This window comes from Mauremys mutica, chromosome 12 (assembly GCF_020497125.1).
Source record: "Mauremys mutica isolate MM-2020 ecotype Southern chromosome 12, ASM2049712v1, whole genome shotgun sequence".
Taxonomy (NCBI): domain Eukaryota; kingdom Metazoa; phylum Chordata; order Testudines; family Geoemydidae; genus Mauremys; species Mauremys mutica.
In genome coordinates, this window is record NC_059083.1 from 72,416,830 (window position 1) to 72,443,192 (window position 26,363).

The 26,363-nt window shown below is 41.7% G+C and overlaps 1 long non-coding RNA gene across 1 annotated transcript in view; it reads left to right on the forward strand.

The window, feature by feature from the left end:
- Positions 1 to 26,363, forward strand: part of LOC123346471 — a 247,359-nt gene that overhangs the window by 107,353 nt on the left and 113,643 nt on the right. The window lies entirely within an intron of this gene.

The window sequence follows — 26,363 nt, forward strand, 5'->3', positions numbered from 1 at the left end:
GGAAAGAGGTGGTGTGTGCATCTGAGCATGACTTAGGTTGAAATTAAATTTGATGGAAGGGACTCAAATAACATTCCTTCTCATGTGGAATGTTTATAATCTGAAGTGACTCCTAGATATGAGATAAGATGTGACTCTAACAGGGCTTTTACCCCACGACTCAGAGAATATGTGACTGGTGACATTTTTGTTTCTTCTGCTCCTTGGAACTCCCAAAAGCTGCTGGGATGGGGCCTGCTGGAATGTCATGGAAGGGGAAAATGTGCATCCCGTCTTATTACAAATCAAAGTTTAGGAGTGGTTGATGCACCAGGAAGCCAGCACTTGTTCACAACCCTCAGCCGATAGCCAAGATATTTTAAAGATGTTTTGAGGGAGAATCCTGGATTTTGTTTGTTAAAAGCCAAATATTTTAATTAAACGAAGGAAAATCTGGGATCTTGTCTGCGAGGGTGAGGATCACCCTTTATTTGTTTTATTAAATCTGAAAAAGGAACTTTGCAAACACCCAGTAAAACCACTTAAGTGAAGTATTTATTTGATTGCAGGAAGGGTGGATTAGATTTATTCCATTTCAACCCATTTCTCATGGAAAATGACTATATGCTACTTTTCAACAACATAGCAGTTTCCCAACATTTCACAAAACCTCCTTTCAGTTACATCATTGTAAATCCAAAGTAACTCCTTTGAAATCTGAACTTAGACCGGTGTAACTGAAAGCAGAATTTAGCTCCTAGACTGTGTGTGTCTTGAACATTTATTCATCAGCCTTTAATGGAATGAAATTTGTCATCTTAACTGAATTTCTGGATGAGAATCAATGGCTCATTAGTCTTAATTACAATACATCAATGTCATACTAGTAAGATTTATATCTAATGAAATAATTTCTGTGATTTAATGTACTGCCATTACCAAGTTCCCCCAATAGCTATAGATATCCAAACCTATTTTCTTTACATTATTTTCAGATTGCTTCATCCATTAGGATCCAAATTTACAGGCAACATATTGACCTTAAGAGGTGGCTACATATTAATGGTGCAGTGAAAATATCTAAGGCCTGGTCTACACTGAGGCGGGGTGAGGGATCGATCTAAGTTACGCAAGTTACATGAATAACGTAGCTGAAGTCGACGTTCTTAGATCGACTTACTGTGGTGTCTTCACTGCAGTAAGTCGACTGTTGCCACTCCCCCGTCAACTCCGCCTGCGCCTCTTGCGGCGGTGGAGTACAGGAGTCGACGGGAGAGCATTCGGGGATTGATTTATCGCATCTAGACTAGAGGTGATAAATCGACCCCCGCTGGATTGATCGCTGCCCGCCAATCCAGCAGGTAGTGTAGACATACCCTTAGTCCATCTAGAATATAGAAATGGAACACCTAATGTAGCAGCTAGTTACACATATCCATCACTAGCAGAGGTGGGACAAATACTTTGTTCACTAAAATGCAGTTTTGGTCAATCCAAAACTCTTTGCAATTTTGACACTAATAGTTTTGGCCCCCAAAATATTTGCCCGCCCCCCCCAAAAATTGGGGAACTTGAGGGAAAGGAGGAGGCAATGGTGGCCTCTCTTTATTTATTTTTATTTATAACCTTTAGCCCTGGGATGTCATTTTCATTCTCTCTCTCTGGCCCAATGAATAGTCATTGTCATTATGAATTGCCACTCTGAATGACAGTGAACACTCTTTGGGCCAGAGTGATTCACGGAGAATGATTCTACAGGCTGGGAGGTTAGGGCATTCAACAAAGATCGGGAAAAACCTAAATTCAAGTCCCTGTTCTAATGCCTAGTTATTTAGACAAAGTGGAGAAGCTTCACCAGGATAGACTGGGAGAGACCATCCCCAGAAAACCCCCAACCTAGGGAGCTAAGGCGTTCTCCTGCAATGTGGGAGCCCCAAGTTCAAAGCCTTTCTCCATATCAGGCAGAGGGGGAGTTGAACCTGTGTCTCCTACATCCTAGGTGAACCCACTGGGATAACGGTTATAAGGAAGAATGCTGCCATCTTGAAATTAACATAGCATATTTAAATTAACCTGGAACCGATTTTTTTTTCAGTTTGATGAAATTTTTCACCATTTTTGGATTTGGGTTAGCTTTTTTTCAGACTTGCTAGCTAACTGAAAAATCAGTTATTGGCCCAACTCTAATCACTAGCGATTTGATTCCTGCAGTTCAATTCTACAAGTTGTTGAGCAATTTGGCCCTGATCCAGCAAAGCTCTTCATCACATGATTAACATTCATCATATGAATAGCCCTAGTGTTTCCTAGTGGATAGAGCACTGGAGTAGGATTTAGGAGACCTGGATTCTCTTCCCAGCTTTGCCACTGGATTTCCAGGTGACCTTGGACAAATCACTTCACCTACTTGTGCCTCAGTTTCTCCATCTGTAAAGTGGGGATAATGAGAATTTACTCCTTTGTAAAGCATTTTGAGATCTATGGCAGAAAAATGTTATATAAGATTTAATATTCTATTATTACTCATGTGTTTAGAGTTGAGCACATGTATCAGGGCTTTGCTGGATCAAATCCCAAGTACTCAACAGTTTGCATGATGCCACCCTAGGAACCAAACTACCTCAATCATCTTTCTTTGTCTCCTTCAATTCCCTTTTCACCTCTTGCAGTTAAACTACCTCAAACAACTTCATTTCTGAAGATGGCAGCACAAACAAAATGCCAGGACAAATAAACAAAGTATGTAACCACTGACATGCTGATGCAGCATAAGTGATTAACTGTACAATAAGTCATTTAAATTATCTCACAGATGGGCAGCAATTATTTAATTGGTTAATAACAAGTAAAATAAAACAAGATGGATAACACATCAAACTGGGATGTATTTCATTATTTTAAGAAAACATTCCCTTAGTTCTTTTAATTCTCACCGAGGGTGAAATTCTCCCTCTAGAAGTCCAGTACAAGGCCTATGCATACCTTTAAGTACCTCTTAATGTCTATTTATTGACCCTCAGTAGGACTTCAGTGGTAAATATACCTTGTCCCGGCCCTCTGTAATATGAGAGAGAAATTTTCAAGGCCCAGATGTGGGCTGCAGTGTGTGACTAGGGTTGCCAACCCTTGAGGACTGTCCTGGAGTTTCCCGGAATTAAAGATTAATTTTTAACTAAAGATAATGTCATGTGATGAAACACCCAGGAATATGTCCAACTAAAATTGTCACCTCAAAGGAGTGAAGGAGAGGCTGAGGAGAGAAGATAGCTCCTCACAATAGAGCAGCTGGGCCCAGCTGGAGACTGAGTCGCATTTAGGATACCCAGGAAAGGAGTCGACTTTTTCTTAATGACTTAGCTGGAGGGTCAAGTCACTGCAGCAAGTTACTGCAGCAATAAAGTCAAACTGGGACATTTGGAGAGCCAACCTAAGTGAGGAGAAACTGAGGCAGCAGCTAGCTGCATAGATGGTGCTGTTGCACAGTGAGATTCCTTCCTTAAGCCTAAATGGGTCTTGTGTAACCTCAGGATGCTTGCTTTCTTATCTAAGGAATTTTCTGCCTGAAAAGTCAGACTGAATTTATGTGGAACTTGGGTTACTTTGGCATCAAGTTGAGGGAGATCCCTCAGAATGAAGCTTTCCCTCTGAACAGGGCTGAACCCATAAACCTCAAGCAGGACAGTGCCAGGGTTTCTGGCACCCTAGGCAGAATTTGGGGGGCGGCATTTTGTGCGCTCCCCATGGGGAGCGCGGGAGCTTCCAGTTCCACTCCCATCGCACCGCCGAAGAAGGACCCTCCGCTGAAATGCAGCAGGCAACAGCAGCAGTCATTGAGCTGCTGAATTGCCTGCCGCTGTTTTCCGCTGCACGTTGGAGGAGGGTCCTTCTTCGATGGCACGACGGGAGTGAACCAGAAGCTCCCGCGCGCCCCGTAGGGAGCGCACAAAATGCCGTCCCCCAAATCCTGGCACCCTAGGCGACCACCTAGGGTCGCCTAATGGAATCGCCAGCCCTGACCTCAAGCCTTTAAATCATACTGGCCTTACAGGAAGGGAGAGTTTATAGGGTAGGAAATTCCCTGCTGGAAATATGGGATTTTAAAGATAGACCTGTCTGATTAATAGTGAGCTTGTAATATGGGCCCCAACCCTACAATCACTTCTGCACATGCCTAACTTTATTACCATGAGTGGAAACTAATGGGACTAATGAAGTTAAGTGCATGTGCAAGTGGCTGAAGGATCATGGCCTTATTTGACAATTTGTTGTATTTATCAGATAATTTTTGGTCTAATATCTTTTTAATTATCTTCCCAGCTTATAGAGTTGCCTGAAAAAAAAATCATAGATATTCACACACCTATAAATGAATTTCACAAATCTAAAAGTATGCGTAGATAATATCTTAAATTATTCTGCCAGTTGTAGACTAAGGACTGTACCTGTAACTAATTTGTTAACTCAGTTTTAAAAAAAAACAAAAAACACCAGCCACAATCTGCCTATATGCAAATTTCGCATGAGCTAAGAAAATCATTGTACTGGTGGAGTACTCCAGCTGAGAGCTATAGAAGCTGAAGGGTTGTCCATCTGGCACATCAATGGAACATTTCAGGCATCTTTTGTAGCTGTTCCCAAAACCAGTTTAGAGCTGGATGCCAGGCCAAGAGGGAGTTTGGCTGCTCTGGCTTGGTGGATGGATTTTGGAGATAGAAGCTGCACCTGCATTTGCTTTGGCTGCTTGGAGCTGCTAGGTAGTAGAAAGCATGAATAGGGAAAAACTAGGACACCATCCTGACTAGCCTAAGTGCCTAGTACTGTGTGATACACGGTACCTTTTGTGAGAGTCAAGGGCACTTTGCATGTCAGAAGAGCTGCTTAGCGTCTGGCAGGATCAGGCCCTAGTTAATGTTGAAGTGTGAAGCTAAAGTAAAGGGAAAGAACGGGACATTTCCACTTATTGTGTCTGCTCTTTATTACTAACAAATGGTGATTAACTAGGGAAGGAAGCAGTGTTATGTGACTACCCATGAAATGCTCTTATAACATCAGAGATGGATCAGCCCTGGGCAAGCAAAGTAGAACCAAATTCTGCCACGCTTACTAACTCCAAGTTGTGCCTCATAAATCAGGCTAGCCCCCTTTAACAGGATTACTCGCAGAGTAAATGTGCTACTTGGTGTAAGCAAGGATATCATAATCAGGCCCACAGGGATTAGTTTGTGCCTTGAAAGTCTAAAATTCCCTTGTGAAACACAGTTTTCCCCAGTTAAAGTTGTCTATTCAGTCTGAAGTCTGTCACAAGCCCTGTTAATGTTCCTTAGATCTTTGTGTTTATCACTTCATGTAACATGGCAGGTTGTCCATGGGCTGGAGAGCGTGGGGCTAAACCAGTCCTGATTACAGGAGGAGCCGCCCTTGGGTTGAACCAGGAGGTCCCACTGTAAAAGGCAGCAGGAAGCTGCCTGGAGGAGTGTGGCCCGTGTAGTGGAGAATGGAGCTGAGTGTGCCAGAGGCAGGAAGCTGGGAAAGCCCAGGGCTCTCCGCTAGGTTTGTAGACACGCTGCAGGGAGCAAGAAGGCTCCTGCCGGGTCCTGCATCAGCAGGGGGAAAGTGCAAGAAGCAGGAGAGCGTGAGGGAGGCTCTCCAAGCAGGGAGAGGCCCTGTCCAAGAAGCAGGGGAGAGACTGCAAAGGCTGGTGGAGAAGGATAAACTCCAGGCAGAAGGTACTGGGAAGCAAGCAGATACTCAGGGAGGGCTTAAACTGGGGTGAAGAAGGTGAAAGCTTGTGGTCTGTTTTTGAAAGACTTTGTTACTTTGGACTACTGGGAGAGAGAGAGATTGAACTGGGGCTGAGGGTCTAGGTGGCCAGTGTGTACCCAGTGGACAAAATATATGGGACCCCTTGTGGAGCTTGTTTGAACTACGCTAGAACTGTGAGTTCTTAAAGGGCCCTGAAGAAGTGGGGGAACAGAGGCAGGGCATCATAGAGTCATCTCTGGCCGGGAGGGGTTGCTGGAGAGGCAGCTGTCAATGTTATACTTAACCACAGGGCATTTTGATTAACTTTTGGGGGAGCCTGAATAAAAAATGGTTTGATTTCCATGTTAGCACCATGGAATTTCCATGTGAAAAGCGCCACAGAGCTGTGACTCGTGAAGGAGCAACGAGACCGTTTCACTATAGGGCATAGCCAGCCTTTTGGATTCACATAGTTACCCCTCAGAATGACTGAGTCCTTGGGAGCATTGCCTAGATTTCAATATATCTTTGTGAGTAGAAAGCAAAGCTTAAAAGTTGGCTGCTGCAAGGAATCTCTCCAAAGAGAATCCAAAATGACAGCCAGCATATCACAATTCTTGCAAAGGACTCTGGGCATTGGACTGTATGATCGTGGCACTTGGAAAGTGACAACACTGTGCAATAGGCTTCGGGAGACCAGAGCATATGGTCATTTTGGAAGCTTTGAATGTGCTCAAAACAAACCTGATGTTCTAATCTAAACCAAAGCCATCATTAATATACTTGCCTCTGAATCATGTTGCTCATACAGTTCTCTAGTCTTGAAGCCTAATTAGCTTTAATATGTGCATAAGAATAGTACAATCTCCTCTATTAAATGAAACCTTCAATTGAATACCTCACCACATCCAAATCATATTGTCACTATAGATAGAGAATGAGGCATCTGTCTGTTCCACATTTATCTCCTGACATTTCTTGAAAGAGCTTCTCTGCTAGTGGTGAATCATAGAAATTAGAGAAGAAAAAGACCTATTTACACGTGGCCATCTTCCTGCTCATTCAGGATTGTTGCCTACAGTATATCTGGTTTTAATTCATTCATACCACAGGACTGCCATATTTTCCTTGGGAAACTATTACACACTTTACCAGATCTCACTGTGACTGGCAAACTTTGAAAGGATTCCATATAGTCCAGCTCAGCTCAGTAAAGGCCGATCCACATTTTCTGAGGTCTAGTGCAGGTGGGTCAGGTTCATGTAAGTGTGTCAGAAACAAAGGTCTGACACTGGTCTATGGCACCATGATACCAGTGCCTAAGATTATATGCTTGAGCATGTGTGGTTACAAGAATATACATTAGCGCTAGTATCATGTTAACTGATTGGATTCTAGAAGCAGCATTTAGGAGTATCCAGTTCCCCAAAGCTAGGAAATGGGGAGGCATGCGTCTGTTGTATTTTTTTTAAAGTTACCAATATTTTCCAACCCTTTCCACACAAGCCTCCCCAGAAATGGTGTCACTTGTACCATTACTAGTATGAGTTGGCTCATGGGATAGCTCAGTGGTTTGCGCATTGGTCTGCTAAATTAAGGGTTGTGAGTTCAATCCTTGAGGAGGCCATTTAGGGATCTGGGGCAAAAATCTGTCTGAGGATTGGTCCTGCTTTGGACTAGATGACCTCCCTTCTAACCTTGATATTCTATGATTTCTAATTTTAAAATGCACAACTCAAGGTGGATGAATGCTGCAAAAGAATTTTCTCTGAATATTCATTTAAGCAAGTAACTCAACCAGTCAGGGAATGGAGGCAACGTGGTGTCACTTACGTAACTAACCACCATAGCACGGAATTTGAATGGTGATTGGTGACCATTCACAACAACTTCTTTGTTTCTTTAACAGGCCAACGATTACACTGAAAAAGTGCAAGAATAGTTTAGAATAACCAATACATTCAAGAGTTCCACAAGTGTTTCCGGAACAAGTAAACAGAGAACTGATTTTATTAACCTACCTCTTTATCTGTTATGAATTATATATTCAGTCCTACACACAACACTTAAGAATGGGATTTAGTCCTTCTCCCCTGTGCATTCCTCGTATTCTTTATTCTATGACATCCATCCTTCTGACCACTACCCCATACTGCTCATCCACAAAGGCCCTAATGATGTTGCCAGGTATGATCCTGAGTAGATCAGGCGTGACTACAGGGATCTGAAAGAGGAGGGTGAAGGAACTGGGCACAAGTTCTGGTCTCGTCCATCCTCCTGGTTGTGTGTAAGGACCCAGGAAGGGACAAGCACATACTGGAGATGAATGCATGGCTTCCTAGAGGGAGGGCTCCAGCTTCCTTGACTGTGGGATGCTGTTCCAGGAAGAAGGTCTGCTGGGAAGAGATGGGGTCCATCTGACCAAGAAGTGGAAGAGCATCCATGGCCAACTTGCCAACCTAGTGAGGGAGGCTTTAAATTAGGTTCAAGGGGAGCAGGTGACAAAAGCCCACAAATAAGCATAAAAAAGGTGATCTTAACAGAGGGCTAGATATTGGGCTGGGGGAGATTGAAGGGAGGGGGAATTACAGTAGGATCATAGGAGGAACAAGAGGGAAATCAATGGGGGAACCTGCTGAGTGTCTTGGATGCCTATACAAAGATGCAAGGAGTATGGAGAATAAGCAGGAAGAACTGGAAGGATTAATAGTTATGCTAAATTAGGACTTAATGGGTGTCAGAAAGACTTGGCAGGATAAGTCTCATGGTTGGCATTTTGGTATAGAGCGGTATAGCTTGCTCAGGAAGGACAGACAGGATAAAAAAGGAAGGAGGTGTAGTGTTATACATCACAAATATAGACATCTGTTCTGAGATCCAGAAGGAGGTGATGTAAAGTACTTCATTAAGTTAACTAGGGAGATTGAAGAACAGGTTAGACAAACACCTGTCAGAAATTGTCTAGGTTTACTTGGTCCTGCCTCAGTCTAGGGGCTGGGTTTGATAATTTTGACGTCTCTTCTGGTCTTGCATTTCTATGATTCTATATTGCTCATGTCTAGAATTCACTTTTTATGCTCAATAAGTTAAACACCTTACTATTCAAGGAATGTTGGCGTCCCTATTCAGCAAATGGAATTCCTTGCTGCTTTCTCAGCCTTATGGTTAGATTTTGTATTATGGCACCCTAGATGTTAAGTTAAATGTCCAATATAATTTGGCATAAATACCATGAAGTCTATGACTGTCTTTAGAGCAATCTTGACAGGTGCTTCCATGCATCCGCTTGATAGGAAGCTATAGGGAATGACGACTTGCTGTTTAGTACATCACTACAAATGGCTCGAGTCAACTTCTTTTATGAATGTTTTGCATTTTTAGAAGTATCGTATAAAGAAAATGCACCCTTTTGTATAATTTGTAAAGATAAGCCCTAGAGTTTTCCCAATGAAATGTAACTGTCTCCATTTTTAAAATCATCTAAACCCACATCTGGTTCAGAAGATTAAAAATTAAGCTTGGAGCTTTGGCTTCCTGCAAGTTCCTTGGTTATAGTGTATACCTCACAGCTTTACTACATTAAATAACACCATTGTTTTAGTCAGATCCAGCTGTCAAATACAAGCCCAAAGATGTGGTGTGAGAGAGATGAACCCTCAAAGATGGTCCCTTACTTGCCTCTTTCCTCACAGGAAAATAGAGGCCCACATGATGCAAACTTTGATCTGCGTTATAAAGCCCATATATACAGTGGCTTGTAGGAAAAAATTCTTGGCTTTTTTAGTATTAAAATTGACTTCAATCTGTACATTCAATTTATAAACTTGGACAAAAAATATAGTAGGCAAGTCAGAGTACCTTTATACCTTTTTCTACTCAATAATCTCATTTAAATAAGAACACACTTGCTACATAGCCAAATAATTTCGTTTTCTGAAATTGTTTTAAAAGTAAGATACCATGTAAGAGTTCTTTGTTATCCGTATACTCTGTACTTAGAGATTAATTTAATATTTGAGCTCATTTAATCTATGAATGGAAATATTCTCTATCACTCTTGAATTGTAGTTGTGGTGTTGTTGTTTTTTTTTTTTTACTGTCCCCCATTAGCCTTCTGTGCTGCCCAAGATGTGTCTTTGCATCTCTCAGAGCTGTCGGGGAAGTTTGTTCAACTGTGAACCCTCACGTCCTTCCACCCATTCGCAAACAAAACTCTTGACATGCTAAAAGTCATTGGCAATAGAGAATTAAAAAATAAAATCTAAATTGACATGGAAATCATTGCTTCCATGACAACCATGGCAAAATGCCAACCTTTCTAACAAAAGAAATATCTTTCCCTAAGAACTGACGCAAATTGGAATGCGATTGAAATAATGGTGAAAAACAAACACATGCTTATCTGGTAAATAACTTACCTCAAAGACAACAGATACATTAGCAATAAAGTGTTTAAAATAATTTACGCCCCCACACCCATGGTTAAAAGTTGGATCAAAGGCCAGATTTTTAAAGGTAGTTAGGAGCCAGATTTGTAAAGCTACCTAGCTCCCGCTGATTTCAATAACAAGTGCCTAAATATATTTTAAAACCTGGGCTGAATCCCTGGCACATAAGGGTTTAGACCCCTTCCAAAACACACAAGGAGGTTGTGGGTTTTTTGGTTTGTTTAGTATTTACAATTGCAACTCTAGATTTTCCTGTTATCCGTATAAATGTTTAATCCCTCTATAAATCAAGCTGAGCTCTTGACTCAATGATATATCATGCCAATGAGTCCCATAGGCTAACCGCATCGCATGGAAAAGAATTTGCTTTACCAGTTTTGTATTTTCCACTCTTCAGTTTCACTGAGGAGGGAGGATGGTCCAATGGTTAGGGCATTAGCATGGACTTGGGAAACCTGAGTTCAGTTCCTTGCTCCACCACAGACTTCCTGTGTGACCTTGGGCAAATCACTTAGTCTCTGTGCCTCAGTTCCCGACCTACACAGTGTGGCTAATAACACTTCCCTAGCTCACAGGGGTGTTTGGGGGATAAGATTTTTGAGATGCTCAAATACTGTGGTGATGGGGAGCCAAGTAACTACCCTAGATAGATAAATAGACTGTCCTCTTGTTCTTGAATTAAGAGACAAGACAGACAAAGGGGAGGAGGAAAAGGAGAGGGAAGCTAATGACTTGGCCAAGATCACATAGCCAGTCAGTGGCACAGCTGGGAATAGAACCCAGATCTCTTGACTTCCAGACTAATGTCCTGTCCCTTAAAGCATGCTAATAACTATAACACGTTCATTAATATGCAGTAAACAGTGCCATATTTTGTACAACTGTCATATGTTTATGGCTGATTTTTATGGTCATGTTTGCAATTAACAGGGCAGCAGTAAAAGCAACATGCCAATGTATATAATGCAGATTGGTATGCAAATAGCTGATTATTAATCACCAAAATGTAGCATTGCAAAGCAAAATAACAAAAAAAAAGGGATGTATTCAGAGGTAAGTAAACCCTCTTAGTCATTTTACTTGAGTCTCCCTAAAGGTGATCTCCATGTGACTGCATAAAACGCTCGTGCAAATTGATATTCCCTGGAATCATTGTTATATAGAAAGAACCTCCTTTTTAAAGTATTGCACTAAAGATTGTGTTAACATTCATTCTGGTTCGTGTGTTTTTCTTTGAATGGCATATTAGAGTCTTGTTTACAAGAATCGCTGGTTAGTTCTCCTCTCTCTGACACTGGTGTAAATCAAGAACTGGAGTGATGTGAAGAAGTTACAGCAATGTGAGTGAGAGAAAATCAAGCCCCGGAGATGCATACTGCTGCGGGTGTTTAACCACTTATGCCTTCACTAGACGTCAAGGTTGCTAAATAACCTGTACATCTTGTCCAACACTGGATCCCTGAACTGCTGCTCCTGCTCATTTCTGACAAAGCTGCTGAGAGCAAGGTTGAATTAAGCAAATGGATCCTGAATGCATTGATTTCTGCAAGTCACGGTGCACTCTAATACAGCCAAAACCACAGTAAACTGTCATTTCTTTAATTCTTTTCTAAACACACTTTGCAAATAATTCCAGCCCATATTTTCTGCACCAAATTGTTCAAAGGTTGCCGGGAAATTCATGGCAAGCATAGCTGGATCTGATTACAATGAACAGCCCTCAAATTAACACTTGAAGACATGCCAGCATCTTGCTAGGTTATATCAGTGTGGGGGCTATTCAGTTCTGTGTTTCATTGACAGATGGTCTGGACGCTGGTAATATGCTGTTACTAATCAGCAACTGATATTTCCTGAATTAAAAATTATAGGGAAAATCCACCCAAGCTCATGCTAAATTATAAAGGGCATGAAAAATGGTTGTGTTAACGGCATTCTCTTTACTCTCATGATGTCACATTAAATTATATGGGGAATTGAGGGTTGGCGGTTAAGCCTAGTGGTTAGATTACAGATCAGGGATGAAAATACCTAGTTTCTATTCCTAGTCCTGCCACAGTGTTCCTGATGATCTTGGCCAAGTCATTTAACCATTGTGCCTTCATCTGTAAAATGAGAAAGAGGATGCTACTTTTGTATAGTGCTTTGAGCTCTTCCATTGAAAGTAAAAGTATGTAAAAGCAAAGTATTATTATTCCTGGAGAGTAACAGAGAGATACTCCTTTGTTTTGCAAAACAGTAATGAGAGAGAATTATGTGCATCTATTTTGGTAGATAAGATTCACTTTCTTCATGCTGAAATATTCATATTCAGGGCTACCTGTCCCTTCAAGTGACTGAAAACACTGTGATTGTGGAGCTCTGTATTTACTATCTTAATGATTTCCCATCAGACTTTCTCAGTTTGCAAGTCATAAGAAGATGGTTTGAAAACTGCTGGGATAGGCATTTAAAATTAAACTGGGTCCTCCTTTCTGCATATTGAATCTAACTTTGTTTGGCCAAGGGTTAAGGATTGGGCTAGTAGGTGGCCCTGGGCTGGGGCTAGGGTGGGGCTGATGGGGCTCCTCGCCCTGGGGCTAGAAGGAGGCCCCAAGGTAGGGTTGGGGCTGTTTCTTGGCCCTGGCTGGGATTCGGTTTGATGCTGATTACAAACTGGGGGCTAGGATTAGGGTTGAGGCTGGATGGTGGCTATAGGCTAAGGTTAGGTTTGTGGCCCAAAAGAGGTCCTGGGGTATGATTAGGTTGGGACTGAGGACTAGAGTTAGGGTTGGGGCTGGTTTGTGGTTTCAAGCCTGGGTTAGGCTTGGGGTGTCAGGTGGTGGGCCTGAACAAGAGTTATATTTGGGATCTGTTGGTGGTCCTGGACTCGTTTTAGGATGGGGAGGGTCACATGATGTCCCTGGCCTAGGGTTATGTTTGATGCTAGTTTCCACTCCATTGCAGTAATGCAGTTGACTCAGCGTGGACACAGGTTTACCCAAGTGCAACGCATTGCAAGGTTGTAGCCTATATTTGTGTTTGCTTTTGTCAATGACTCCTAATGGCCAACTTTTAAGAAATCTAGTTTTTTAGCTTATTTATCAACCAAGTCCACAGCCCCTATGGCTCACTTTATTATTTTTCCTCCTCTAGCCTGTTTTGAGTTTGAAACACTAAATGTTCTATGGAATTGCTATCCCCTCTTGTATGTTTTTTCATTGGATATCTAGATCTGCTCTCTCAGGGTGCCTTTATCTCTGAACCTCGTTGTTACGTACCAGGGAGGCCGGGGGGCCCTCCCAAGGTGCTCTGTAAGAACGAGGCCGACACACACTGTGAGTTATTGGCTTTAATGAAGGTTAAGTGACACATCTGCAACGGAGACCCCAAGCGTTGCTGTCACTGAGACGGGGACCCAGCGCCCTGTAGCTCGGCCTGGGGTGAAGTCCTAAAACAAACACAAAGCATGCTCATTTTATACAAACAGCAGCATATCAGCTCATACATAATGCAATAGAAACTCTCCACCCTCCGGGGCTGCCCCCCTGGCCAACAGCCAGGGGCTTGCCACGCAGCAGTCCCAGCCGGTTACGGCAGGTTAAAACTAGCATGCCGTGTCCTACAATAACCGGAGGCTGAGAAAGCGGAACTGCTTGAGCTAAGCCGTAACAGAATCTTCCGTGGTTCCCTAGCCTCCTACACTCGTCTACTCTAGTTTGTTGTGACGCATCTTCTAAAGGTCACACACAAGTCTCTGAAACAGACAATTCCTCAAAGAAACTTCTGAATCTTCTCTACTCTTCTCTAAGCCTTACCTATAGCTCTGCTTAGTGTACAGCTAAGTACCTTACACCTTTTCTCCATATGCACCCGCCTTTCCTCAGCATTCATAATATCAAACAGACTGTTCCCCATTTAACGGGATCACATATGGTATAACTCAGGCTTTTGCCTTGAGAAGAACATCCTGTAATAAAGTTCAGTGCCGCATGAGGTCATTAGGACTGATATGAAAAGCTAGGACAGTTTTATAACAGCTAATAATATATTAAGAGCTATGGAAATTGAAATTAAGGTCAATCAAATCTCATGCCTCAAGGGATAACTCAATAGCCTATGGGAGTGAGGGAAGGATTTTTTCCACCCATCTGCAGTATTGTGTAGGCACAGGGTGAGGGGATGCTTTTTGCCTTTCTCTGCAATATCGAGTATTGGTTCCTGCCAGAGTCAAGGTACCAGACTAGACGGACCAGTGACTTAATCAGAAGTGGCAAAAACTGTTACGAAGTATCTTCAGGCAGTATCGCAGGGGAAATATTGCAAGGTTATATAGGATTTGTACCTCCTATGTACGACACAACATCCAAGATAGGAACACTATATAGCATGGGCTTGAGTCACTGCTTGAAGGGTACAATGAATGGAAACACATGTAAAAGTCGTTTGCTGTTAGTAAGCTATGTTCAGCCTTGCAGCTCACTCTGGAAACAGCTTCTCTTTGCTGGATCAAATTCACTGATGTTCAGAACATTAATTATTAATCAAGCCCATATTTTATGGGTGTCATTACCAGAATTGAGAGAAAAGAAAAGGAAATCAGGCAGGGTTGTACTGGAAACAGGAATGCACCTTTGTTACGCAGAGGCAATCATCACTGAATAGAACAGAAGTTTCTTAGTCTGAAGAACCCAGAAGCCGGTAATAATGCTGGGGTTAGGGTTTTATAGTTCAGTGATGTGATTTTCCCACCTCTCCCCAGAATTAGGTTAAAAATTAGTCCAGAGCTAGCCCTGCACAAGTAACAGAGGCACATTGGTTTGGTGGTGCTGATGCACTTTTAATTGTATTCTTCTGTTTCTTTTCATTTATGCTGCAGTGTCAATGAACAGTGCCATGAAAAAAAATGATTAGCTACAACAGCAACATAATTACCAGTCAGAGAGATTTTGGGTATGAAAATAGGCAGGAAAAGCATGTACTGAAAATATAGTGGGCTTGATTCCTCACTTCCTTGCAACATGTGTAGTAGTAAGACCTGTGCAAACATTGGTGCAAAAGACTCCCAAATCAGAACAGTGTGTTTGTCTGTGGAAGGCACAGTCAAGCCATGGAGAGGTACAAGCGCCCACATTCGGTGTCTGTTTGAGAGATGGAAGCAATATCTGCTTTTCCAAGGTAATCACATTTAGGATAAGATTGTAACTCACCCTGAGTCCTGTTCAGGAGAGTAAAGGGGCAGAAGGAACCCATTTATTTCCCTTATCTGGCCACCATATTCTGGGCAGCAGTGCCAAGGGGAGAGCAGCATCTGCAAGGCCACTACTCCCGCTCCTGTGTACATGGCCACGTAGTGGATAAATGACAAGATCAGGAATTAGGCAGACCCGTGGATCAATCTCCTTTTTCTCTTTGCCTCCTCCCCTCTGCCAGGCACTGTTCACCACAGCTGAGCTGGCATGGAGGGGGAAGCAATCAGCACCAGAGGTAGGGCTGGTGCAGCTTATTTTCTTAATCTCACAGAGCAAGTGGAAAGGGGCAGGCAAAAACAGATTGTGGCTCTTAATCAATACATGGTTCCTGGTCTGTTCCTGGGCAAGCACAACTATGCAGTACCCCTTATTCAGGACTTGTGTCAAAGCCACAATTGAGCCCCCAAATTGTTTGGTCACCGCAGAACCTCTGTGCGGTTTAAATAAGTGATGGAACTTTTTTTTTCTCTTACAAAATTATATATTTATTCCTGGCTCTGAGTAATAGAGAGGAGCTAGGACCGAAATACTGAATTAGGCTGGAAGGTCAAATGCTACCTGACCTGTCTCCAGCCTCCTAAATGTGGAGGTCTACAGAGTTTATCAGCACAGTATAGTACATCTCCAGTGTTGAGATGACATTTGATCCTCGGTATCTACAGATGATATGTTGTTCTACTCCCTACGGAAAGTACAATACATAACTGATGGTACATGACTGAGCATATAACAAGATAATCCAGAGTGCAATTCACAAGTCTGCTTCTTTACTCTTGAGTTAATGAGTAAATAGGCCAGCATCTCTTCTAAAGGCGCATTCATTATAATTCTAATTACTAATATGTATAAGCTTGATTTGCATATTAAAAGAAGGAATAGTCTCAGATGAGACGTGCTAGAACTACTTGCTTAGGAAAAAATAAAAGCAAATATATTTTCCCCAACAATTAGTGTTTTGTTCTAACTCTTTAAAAATGTCTTTAGAGTATCAAATAGCTGACTGTGTATTTTTGTAATTTTAAATCAAAGGGGTTTTAAGCATTTCTTTAGATCCAGCAAGTTGTTCTGATGATGCAAATCTTTTGAGCTGATATGTCAAACCAAACCAAAAAGAACACATTCATTTTTATTATTTCTTAGATTGCCGACATACAGGGGCTGAAATCTTGTCATCTTGTATGTCTGTAAAGTATCAAGTACATTTTGGTACTTCATAAATAATTAATAGTAAGAATGTTTATAGAAAACATATTACAGTAATAATCCTTCTCATTCATTTGCTTTATGTGATCAAAATGTTTTACAAACATTAATATTTAGAGTAAATTTGAATCAGTAAAATGATACCAAGGCAAGTTTATAAAATAGTCTACAGTGGAAAATCAGAGTAGCAGAATGACTATACAAACCTATACTGCAGATTTCATTGTAAGACCGACACCCACAAAATATGGATATTAGCAGTGTAAAACAGGATTCAACAACATTCTGACTTTCAATGGTAAATAATTAAAATCTGATACAGTAAATAACAGTTGTATTACCCGTAGGTGTTTAATTTGTGTCAAAGCACAAAGAGAATGTTTTAACATATGTTGAAACAAGTCATATTTGTAATTCTGACATTTTAGTTATTAATTTAAACCAAATGTTTTGCAGAAATCCCTCTAATCCAAGGGCACGTAATAGAAAGTCGAGAGGAAAGGACTGCAGACTCAGATGCTGAAAGAATTTGCCATTCAGGAAAGCAAGTTCTTCACATTCTTAGCTGTTTGAAGCAGGGGACTGTCTTTTTGTTCTGTTTGGGCAGCACCTAGCACAGTGGCATCCTGGTATGTGACTGGGATGCCTGAGTGCCACCGCAATATGAGTAATTCTTAAGTTCTGTTAAGTTACTTACATACATGATTGCTTTCCTGAATTGGGCCTCACACCGTTGACCTTCTGATTAAAACAAAACACACCAAAACTTCAGGCTGCTATATCTCTATCGTCTCAAATCATAACAGACTTTAGATAAGACCCTGAGCTTTTGGAGTTACCATGGGAGGCAGCAGAACAATAATGCGTGCAACTCGACAGTGAGTGTGTATATATTGTATACTGCCTTTAGAATGCAAACAACAAAAAGAAATCTATTATAATCCTGTACTGGTCCATGGCCTCTTGTGCAAGGTATAGTGATGTTATATGGTCACAGTTCTAATGTAATTTCATTTAAAATCGCCTACCGCCAGTGCTTTCCCTCTGTTGACTATAATGTTACATACTATTTAGGGTTTTAACAGTTTAAAATGTTGAGCCAATGATCTTCATCAAAATATTCCACTGGGTAATTACAAAAATATGAACGAGTCTGCTCATTCCAATTTCTCGTGTTGGGAGGTCAATTTGCTAAAGATTTTGGGCTTTTGCCAAAAGAGCCAGGCCAGTGTACTTTGGTCATGATACTCAGAAAAATTGCTGAATATTAATATTAGAAATTAATTGTGTATGTGGTGCTGAGCGTACATTTTATCAATTAAGAATGTCTCTGAAGAAAACAGAGGTCACAAATATGCATGCTTGCAGTGGTGTGTTTTCTGGTAATGTGGACAACAAACACTACAGATCTCACCAGCCACTCAAATCCATCAGATGGCAAAAAATTTTTTGCTGCTACTACAAAGTATGTCTACTTTGTAAGGGCAGTGGGCCAAGTCTGGTCTAGATCCCACTGCAATGCCTTTCCAGCCTCAGTGATATTCAATACCATCTCTGTCAGTAACTTCTGGGTCATAGAACTAAGGGTGGAAATGATATGTAACTCACCAACTCCAGCCTGTACTTAAGATAGCTGAGTTTCAAGAATAAGGCTAGTAGCCTTTTCCAGTTGGCCCAATTTCTTATCATGTTCTTGGCTTTTAAGATATTGGGCCACAGGGATCTGCTCAGTTCTCTTTCTTTCCAGAGGAAATAACCCAGGCCCTCTGTTGTGCTAATCTAATGGCAGCCCCTTGTGAGCAATCTAGGTATGTAGAAGTGATTCGAAAACCTGATAAGGGCAATGTCATTTAAAATCCAATTAGGGAGGGCAATACATCCTGATGGATTTATCCAAAACACAGGGCGCAGCCTGTAGATCAAACCCCAAAATCCAATTAATACCACATCCCCAAGCATGGGTCCCATAACTTCTTCCTGCCAGTGTACAAGTCTTCGTACAATTCTTTGTTTCTTTGTTTCTTCACCAGGGTCAGTTCTCAATGTCCTGTTCTCAAATTCCTGGACTTTGGCAATGTCAGTGGAGTGAGTGTTTCTTCTTCTTTCCCAAAACAATTGTGGTTTAGCATCCTACAGGGGAGAGGTTGCCAGCACATATCACCCTGTAATGGCTGTGCTTTTTCTAGAAAAGTCTAAAGGCACAGTTGGTCTGTCAGTGGACAAGGGAGAGGTTGCCAGTACGTCACCTTGTCCTTTTTTCCCTGCTGTCCAGAAGCACAGTAGAGCTAGAAGAAGAATAGGCTAATCATCAGTAGGAAAATTCTTCTGATGTGGAGGGGTCTTTTTGCAGTGAGAATCCTGGGTCCAGGCAGTCAGTCCTTGGCACTTCACAGCGGTGTTGGTAGACAGCAGGACTTGGAAAGGGCCATTCCAGCGTGGAGCCAAGGCAGTCTTTCGTTGATGGATCTTTATGTAGAGCCAGTCTCCTGGTTTCAAGGAGTGGCAAGGTCGCACAGGATCCTTCGGTAGTGCTTCCTTCACCTGTGTATAAAAAGACTTAACACATTTCATTAGTGCCTGACAATACTTAAGCATTATGTTATCCATCAAATGAATGTCCATCTGAGCTGGGGTTAGTGGGGATGCAGTTGGTAGTCACATTGGGCGTCCTGTCAAAATTGCATGAGGGCTGAGTCCAGTCTTTCGATTGGGAATGGCTCTCATACTCATCAGTGCCAAAGGAAGGGCATCTGGCCACTTTAAGTTTCTTTCAGCACAAATCTTGGCCAGTTTATTTTTTTAAAATCCCGTTCTGGCGTTCCACTGTCCCAGCAGACTGTGGGTGGTGAGGGCAGTGAGCTGCACATAACTCCTTTACAATCTGTCCAGTAAAATGAGTTCCACAATCACTGTTGATACTCACAGGGACGCCAAAACGTGGCACAAAATCTTTAAGCAAAATTTCACAACAGTCTTGACATCTGCTTTCCTGTAGGGAAAAGCTGCAACCCAATTGGTAAATACATCAACTAAAACTAATACATATCCATAACCACAACATTTAGACATTGAAATAAAATCAATCTGAATATTTACAAAAGGTCCCCAAGGAGGAGGGTGGGCTGCCCGCTGCACACCAACCTCGTTTAACTGCAGCAACCATCCCCCCTTTCCTAGACTGAGCATGTTAGCTATTCTCTTTTTTTCTCCCTTCTTGGCTTTTTTTTTTGTTAACATACAAAGGAAACTTTTACTCTTTACTTATACACCTTCTTTTATACCATGAACACATAAACATTACTGTTATACAGTACATTAGTCTTATTATTCAATGTATGCCACATATACCCTTTCACGAAAATAACCTTATTACAGAACTTTGGAATAACAAGCCAGGACAAGCACACCCACTTTGAGAAGTTCACTTAATATAACCTCTAGTCCAAAAGCTTTCCACCATCCCCAGCCCTCTGGCTAAAAGTCTGAGGTAGCCAGAAGGATCCCATGTACAATATGGGGAGTGGGTTAACTTTTCATGTCCTTGCTTCCAAAGACTGTTGGTATGCAAATTTTAACAACAATTCTTAATGAAAAGATTTGGCCAATGTAGTTTCTTTCTCTTACTAAAGAAAATGTATTAGACTTTAGTATATCACATTTTTCTGATGTAACCAAACACTTTGTATTCTAAGTTGAACAAAACAAGTATCTGCATTTCAAGCCAACACTTCCGCTTGAGTTCAAATCAGACCATCCCATGAAAATATTAAACAACAATTCTGGCCACGAGACAAACACCACAAGACAGAACATAGAACACACAACATAATTTTTACTGTGCCAGTAAATCAAGGTACGTTGAATGTTGTGCAGCTGGCATTAGTTTTCTTTGATTATCTGAAAGACAAAAACAGGTCTACCCCTTCTGGGCAGCCAATCATTACTTAAAATATACAAATACCCTTGTTGATTCCAGGCAAAATAGAGGAATTATCCCATATTTCTTGTAAGTGTTTCTTAGACAGCCCCGGTTTCAGTGGCCTCCACCTTATCAGTCAGTTAATTTGCAGTAACACAGATGCTTTCTGGCTTGCTTTTTTTCCTTTTAACTCCTGTTTTTAAACACTGAAAGAAAACATCACCTCTTACAGTGCCGTTAGAGCCTAATACAATTTTAATTACATAGCACTATATCCATTCTTCAACTGATTTAACAAAATTGTTCACAGCCAAATTATTACAATCTAATAATTTATTTGCCTGAATTTATTTACAAACATGTCAAAGACACCAAAAACTGTTCTCTTTAGCATTTTTTACAAAGTTCAACTGCTGTTCCCTCCAGCAACTCCCTTCCAACAGCCACTTTACCAATTCAAATCACCATTCCAAATATCCTTCTGAGTATTTGAAATCCTCATGCTTATATTCACTTACTCCTTCTTACCACTACACCCTCAAAAGTTTCCAACCCGTTTTCCAATCTCTCTGTCTGTTGCCTGTCCGCCTGGGCCCGATCCTTTTTTCTCGCTGAGCCGTCCCTTCCATAGGCACAACGTGTGCCACGACCAGTTTAGCTAGGAGGGTGGGCTTCACAACTAGCCCCCACCCTTCTGGTCTTTTCCCTAAAACATTTTTACTTACAAGACTACCCGAGTCCTCCCTAGTAAGGCTTGCCACCTGGGCAAAAATACATGGCCATTGCGTAAAGGCCATTTACTCAACACACAATCCAAACCCCTTTAGGGGGTCTACCCAGAGACTCACCCATTTGTCTGCTGACACTTAAACAGAAAAGAAAATTACACAGAAAGCAGAGAAAATTACAGTCTAAGCCAGATTTTTCTACTTCTATTACCTTGTCCGTTACAGGGGGCGGGACAGAAAGATCTCAATACAACCTCAGAGCTTCATCGCACACATGGCTTCCACTCTGAGGAATTACGAACGAGAAGTTCAGTTCCACTCACACACCCAACGCCCAAATGAACAGAGCAGAAAAACAACAGTAACCGGTTAAACAAAACAGAACAAAACCAGATAGTGTTTCCTTATTCTATTAGGGCTCACCCTTAATCACGCTATTCTTAACATATAACACCAACAGCACCAAACAAAACAAACATAAAATAACAAGGGTAAAACAGATAGATGGTGTAAATTCTGCAGGGCTCCCCCAGACATAATTGCTCACCAAACTGTGACAAATTCCTGTTACTAATTTATCCCTCATATGTCAGGTGATCAAACTGACACTGCAGGACGGTGGGGGGGGTGGATAGAGAAAGCACACCATATAACCAAATTTTAAAGCTTCATCAAAAATAATAAAACAACAATGGAGAGTGTTGGGAACACTCCCACATCACTCAGGAAAAATATGAATGGTCCAAGCCTTAAGCCACTGTAATACTTACACATATCCAGACTGGCCACGTCTGTGCATTATGTTCAGAGAAGGGAAATAGGTGGACAGGAGATTAACCTGTATACAGCTTGTCCAGAATTTTCAACATGCTTCTGCTCTTGGGATGGCTGTTCTTTTACACCCTGGAGTCTCCTGCGGTGTCTCTTTCAGAGATTCCAGTTCAGGTCAGCTGCCTTATGGCTTTTCCAGTGTCACCGAAGCACACTGCTGAATCTCACTGGAAAGTTAAGCTTTGCAAATGTAATTTCAGTTCTGTAACTTGTATTGCCTTTGGTTTGCCTCTGCCTCTATTTTTCACAACCAGCTGGGGCTGAAAACAGTTTCTTTGCACTTAGCATAGTCTGTGCTGGTTCTTGACCTTGTACGCAGAGCAGCTTTCTCTTTATCTCTGGGGTTAGCCGAGTTTCAAATTAACCTGTTCCTAGACAAATTGCTCACACTGTGTCAGAGGCTTTTCTTTGTGATTAAAAGCTCCTCTGAGATATATGATCTTATCTAGATTGAAGGTACCTTCTAATGGGCATTATTTAGATGGATTTTTTCACGCGTGTGAAGATTCCAATTCGCTAAATACCTGCAGGTTTTAGGACCATAATGTACGTACATGTAATATGCTGGGGTACCCTTAGGGGGTGAGGAGGAATATTTAGACAGTCCCTTACCCATTTTCCACTTACACACACACAGAGGGTGCCCTGTCCGCGCTAGCGGCTCAGAAACTAAGGATCTTTCCCTACAGGGCACTCACACAGGAGAGACTCACAAGGAAAAGGGAGGGAAGATGGGTTCATACACTCCTAGACCCAGGCAGCTTCCTCGCTGGACAATGCCTGGCCGAGTCAGCCCACCGTGGGTCAGATCTCCTAAAGATCCACTAGTTACCGGGCTAGCCCGGTAACAGCCACTCACACTGGTGTACACACACACACACCAAGGCCTCTTTTTCTTCCTTTTTCTCTCTTTTTAAATTTTTTTTTTTTTTTAACCACGATGCATCTTTACCTGGTCCGGACCAATACCATGAGGCGGTATGACAACCCCTCCTGAGGCGGTAAAAACCCCTCAGCACTGGTGCATTCTAATGCATTTACCTATGCATTACCTTATGCATTACCTTATGCATTTACCTTGGCCAACTCAGCAGTTCCCAGTACTGCTATAAACTAACCTTATTGGGGCCTCTCCCCAATACCACTTTGCATCTGATCCTGCTGCACAGTCAATAAGTTCAGATGGTGTGAGCCCAACAGAGACAGACGTCCTCACGGACAGTCCTCCTCCGATACCCCAATAGAGATTTCAAAAGGTCTCATACCTCTCATGTGGCGCCATGGGGTTCGAAGGGGAATGATCCGTAGTAGCCGTCTGTGGGTCCGTGGGCGTTGCCATCCCGGACGAGCCCCCAAATTGTCGAAGAAAAACTTAGTTCTCGCTTTTTGTTTGGGTGCAGCAAAACCAAATACTTTATTATTTCTCCAGTAATTACAATGGAGGGAGAGAGTGCCATAGGACACAGGGTTGCCCCAGTCCTGGACAGGTCTCTCAACTGGTAAACAATTACATCAAGCCTTTATACCTTTGTTACAGACAATTTCTAGCAATCCTGGAGACATTAAAGGAAAACATTTGCATTTGTTTATACATAAGCCTATTCGCTATCTTATTTGTCTTCAATACTAGAACAAAAACAAGGCTGCATTTTACAAGGCCGTAATGACTTTTCACACAATTCACTCTGTACCACATTATCTTATTTCTACATATCTCACAGCATTAGGATCAGAGCCTAACTCCTGCTAAATTAGCTAACATACATTAAGATCCCTTCAAACCTTTATTAATTATTTCTTGGCTTCCACAATTGTAATGAAACACCTGTGGCAGCCAGTCTCAGAGCCTAGGTCAACTGAATCAGGCTTGCGCTGCAGGGCTAAAAATAGCAGTGTAGACGTCCAGGTTGGAGCTGGAGCCTGTGCTTTGAAACCCGGCGAGAGGAGAGGGTCTTGGAGCCCGCTCTGCAGCCCAAGCTGGAATGGCTACACTGCTAAGGTGGAAGGAAATATGTTGAATTTGAATTTTTTGAAAAGAGAGGTTTTATTGATTCTTAGGTCTCCAGTACAGATAATACACCAACCAGATTATATTCTTTGCCACACATTGAATTTAGCAAAGTCACTCACCATGCAATTTGAAATCCTACTGCATGAAATACATATCATTACTAAGAGTGAAAATGAAAACTCATGGGACTATCAGTAAGAACATTTGTTGAGATAATATAAGTTGGAATCTGTACCCAAAGTCATCCAATATGTTCTCCAGTGCAGTGATGTATTCATGGGGAAACGGCATTCCAAGTGGAACCCGTCAAATCATCGTCTTTATCTGGTCTCTTGCTGCATGACCGTGATATCAAGAGAAACTCATCTCATGTTTCCAATAACCGATGGCAAGGGATACAATTTCAACACCATTCATTGCATTGTAGTTTATGTATGTTTACAATTCTAACAAATTCAAAACATGGCTCCAAGTGAGCCTTGAATTTTTATATGTGATGCTTCCCCACCACAAAGCTGCTTGGTTTTGTGGGTACAAAATTATTGCCATATGTCTGACACTGCTATTCATTTTGCTCTTCTTCCTGAGGCATGTTTTATGGCTCCATTCATTGGTCCTGGGCTCATTTTGGTTTCCTGGCTGTTGCTTGGTAGCTTCGAGTTTGTCATTTTGATGTTTGTTTCCATCTTCATTTGAATGATATACAATTCACTTTTCTTGAACACCATTAGTGGTCAGTGTTTCATTGTTCCAGGCTGCCTTCCTAAAACCCAGAAATAGACAAGCTCTGGTTCTCTTCAATTTCACCTCACTGATACTCAAGTGCTTTCATTTGGCTCTTTATTATTATTTTGTTTAATATATCAGCTTGATTCTGATCTTGATTAAGTGATACTTATCACACCTTGAAATATCTCTAGTACATTACTGTGCCAGTGCTGTCTGTGATTTTACAATGCTCAGTGACACGCTCCATGTGTTGGAAGATTAAAAAAAATACGTTCTTTGTTTAAAATCTTGCTTCATCCTCCCTATGCCGAGGCTTATGGCTGTTTGAATTTGCTTTCTCCCTTATTGTGAAGAATCCTGAGACAACTGCAAACCTGTACAATAGAAATCTAACTTGGTTGCTTTTCTTGTTTATCTCTGTTTTTTATTATACTGTAAATATCTTCAGTCCATTTGATTTTCCGGTCTCGGGTGTGGAGCTACTGAAGTTGAAAGGCCGTGATTCAATTAAGCCATCAAACTGAAGTCATTGCTATATGCTGAAAGGTTTGTCTTTTGCCAGTTGAGGATGCTGTTACTTTCTTGTTTTAGTCTCAGATTCTGCAGTGGTCCAGTAAGACTCTATATTGAGTAACAACCCAAACCATAACCCAACGTCTCCTAAATGTTGGACTACATGGATGTCAAATAGCTGCTTTTCCAGCTGCTAAAACATTCCTTACTTAGCTTTTACTCAGTCTTTATGCAGTCACACCCTCCCTGAAGCCAGCTGGAGTTTGCTAGAGTGCAAACTGAATAAGAACCTCAGGATTTGACCTACTGTACAAAAGTAAAAATTGTTTTGTGATATCTAAAGGCCCGACCCAGCATTCTTTACTTATGAAATAGCTCCTTCAGCTTTGTTAGCCCTCCTTGGCACCTTAGCCCTGATACCTGAGGTACTGAGCATCTCCTGTAAAGTCAGCGGGAACTGAGGATGCTCAGAACATTGCCAGAGGTGCTTAGCACCTCACAGGGTCTGGTCCTTTAAGAGTTAGCTGTGCAGGAGAGTTTTGATCTGGTTAGGATTAGCTCAAGTTCCCTTTATGGGAAAAGATTCAGGCTACAGACTGGAAATAACACTATAGATGAGGGTGGAGGCCTAGGTTGCAATTCCAGGTCATACAACATGGCTGATATTTTCTATCCCTTGATGGACTAGGAGATTATTCACAGGTTCTGGTCACTTCTGAGTCAGGACATAAAAATAAGGGTACAGGTCAAAACCCAAATATCTTAATTAAGTTGAAAATTAAAACTCAGTAAAATTAAAATTCACTCACTGAATCCCAGTGAAGTCTGAATCCATTCTAAATGCTTAGACCTGCTAGCAGAGTCTGCACGAGGAATCATGCTGGGTGCAGATGGTTCCATTTACAGATAGGCTGGGAACCGTGTTTGCTGACAGCTGGTGTTTGGCAGGTTTTTTCCCTAAATTTTTGCATGGCTTGCGCAGAAAATGATTTGCCCCTCGTGCTGTCGGTAAACCAAACCATGTGCTAC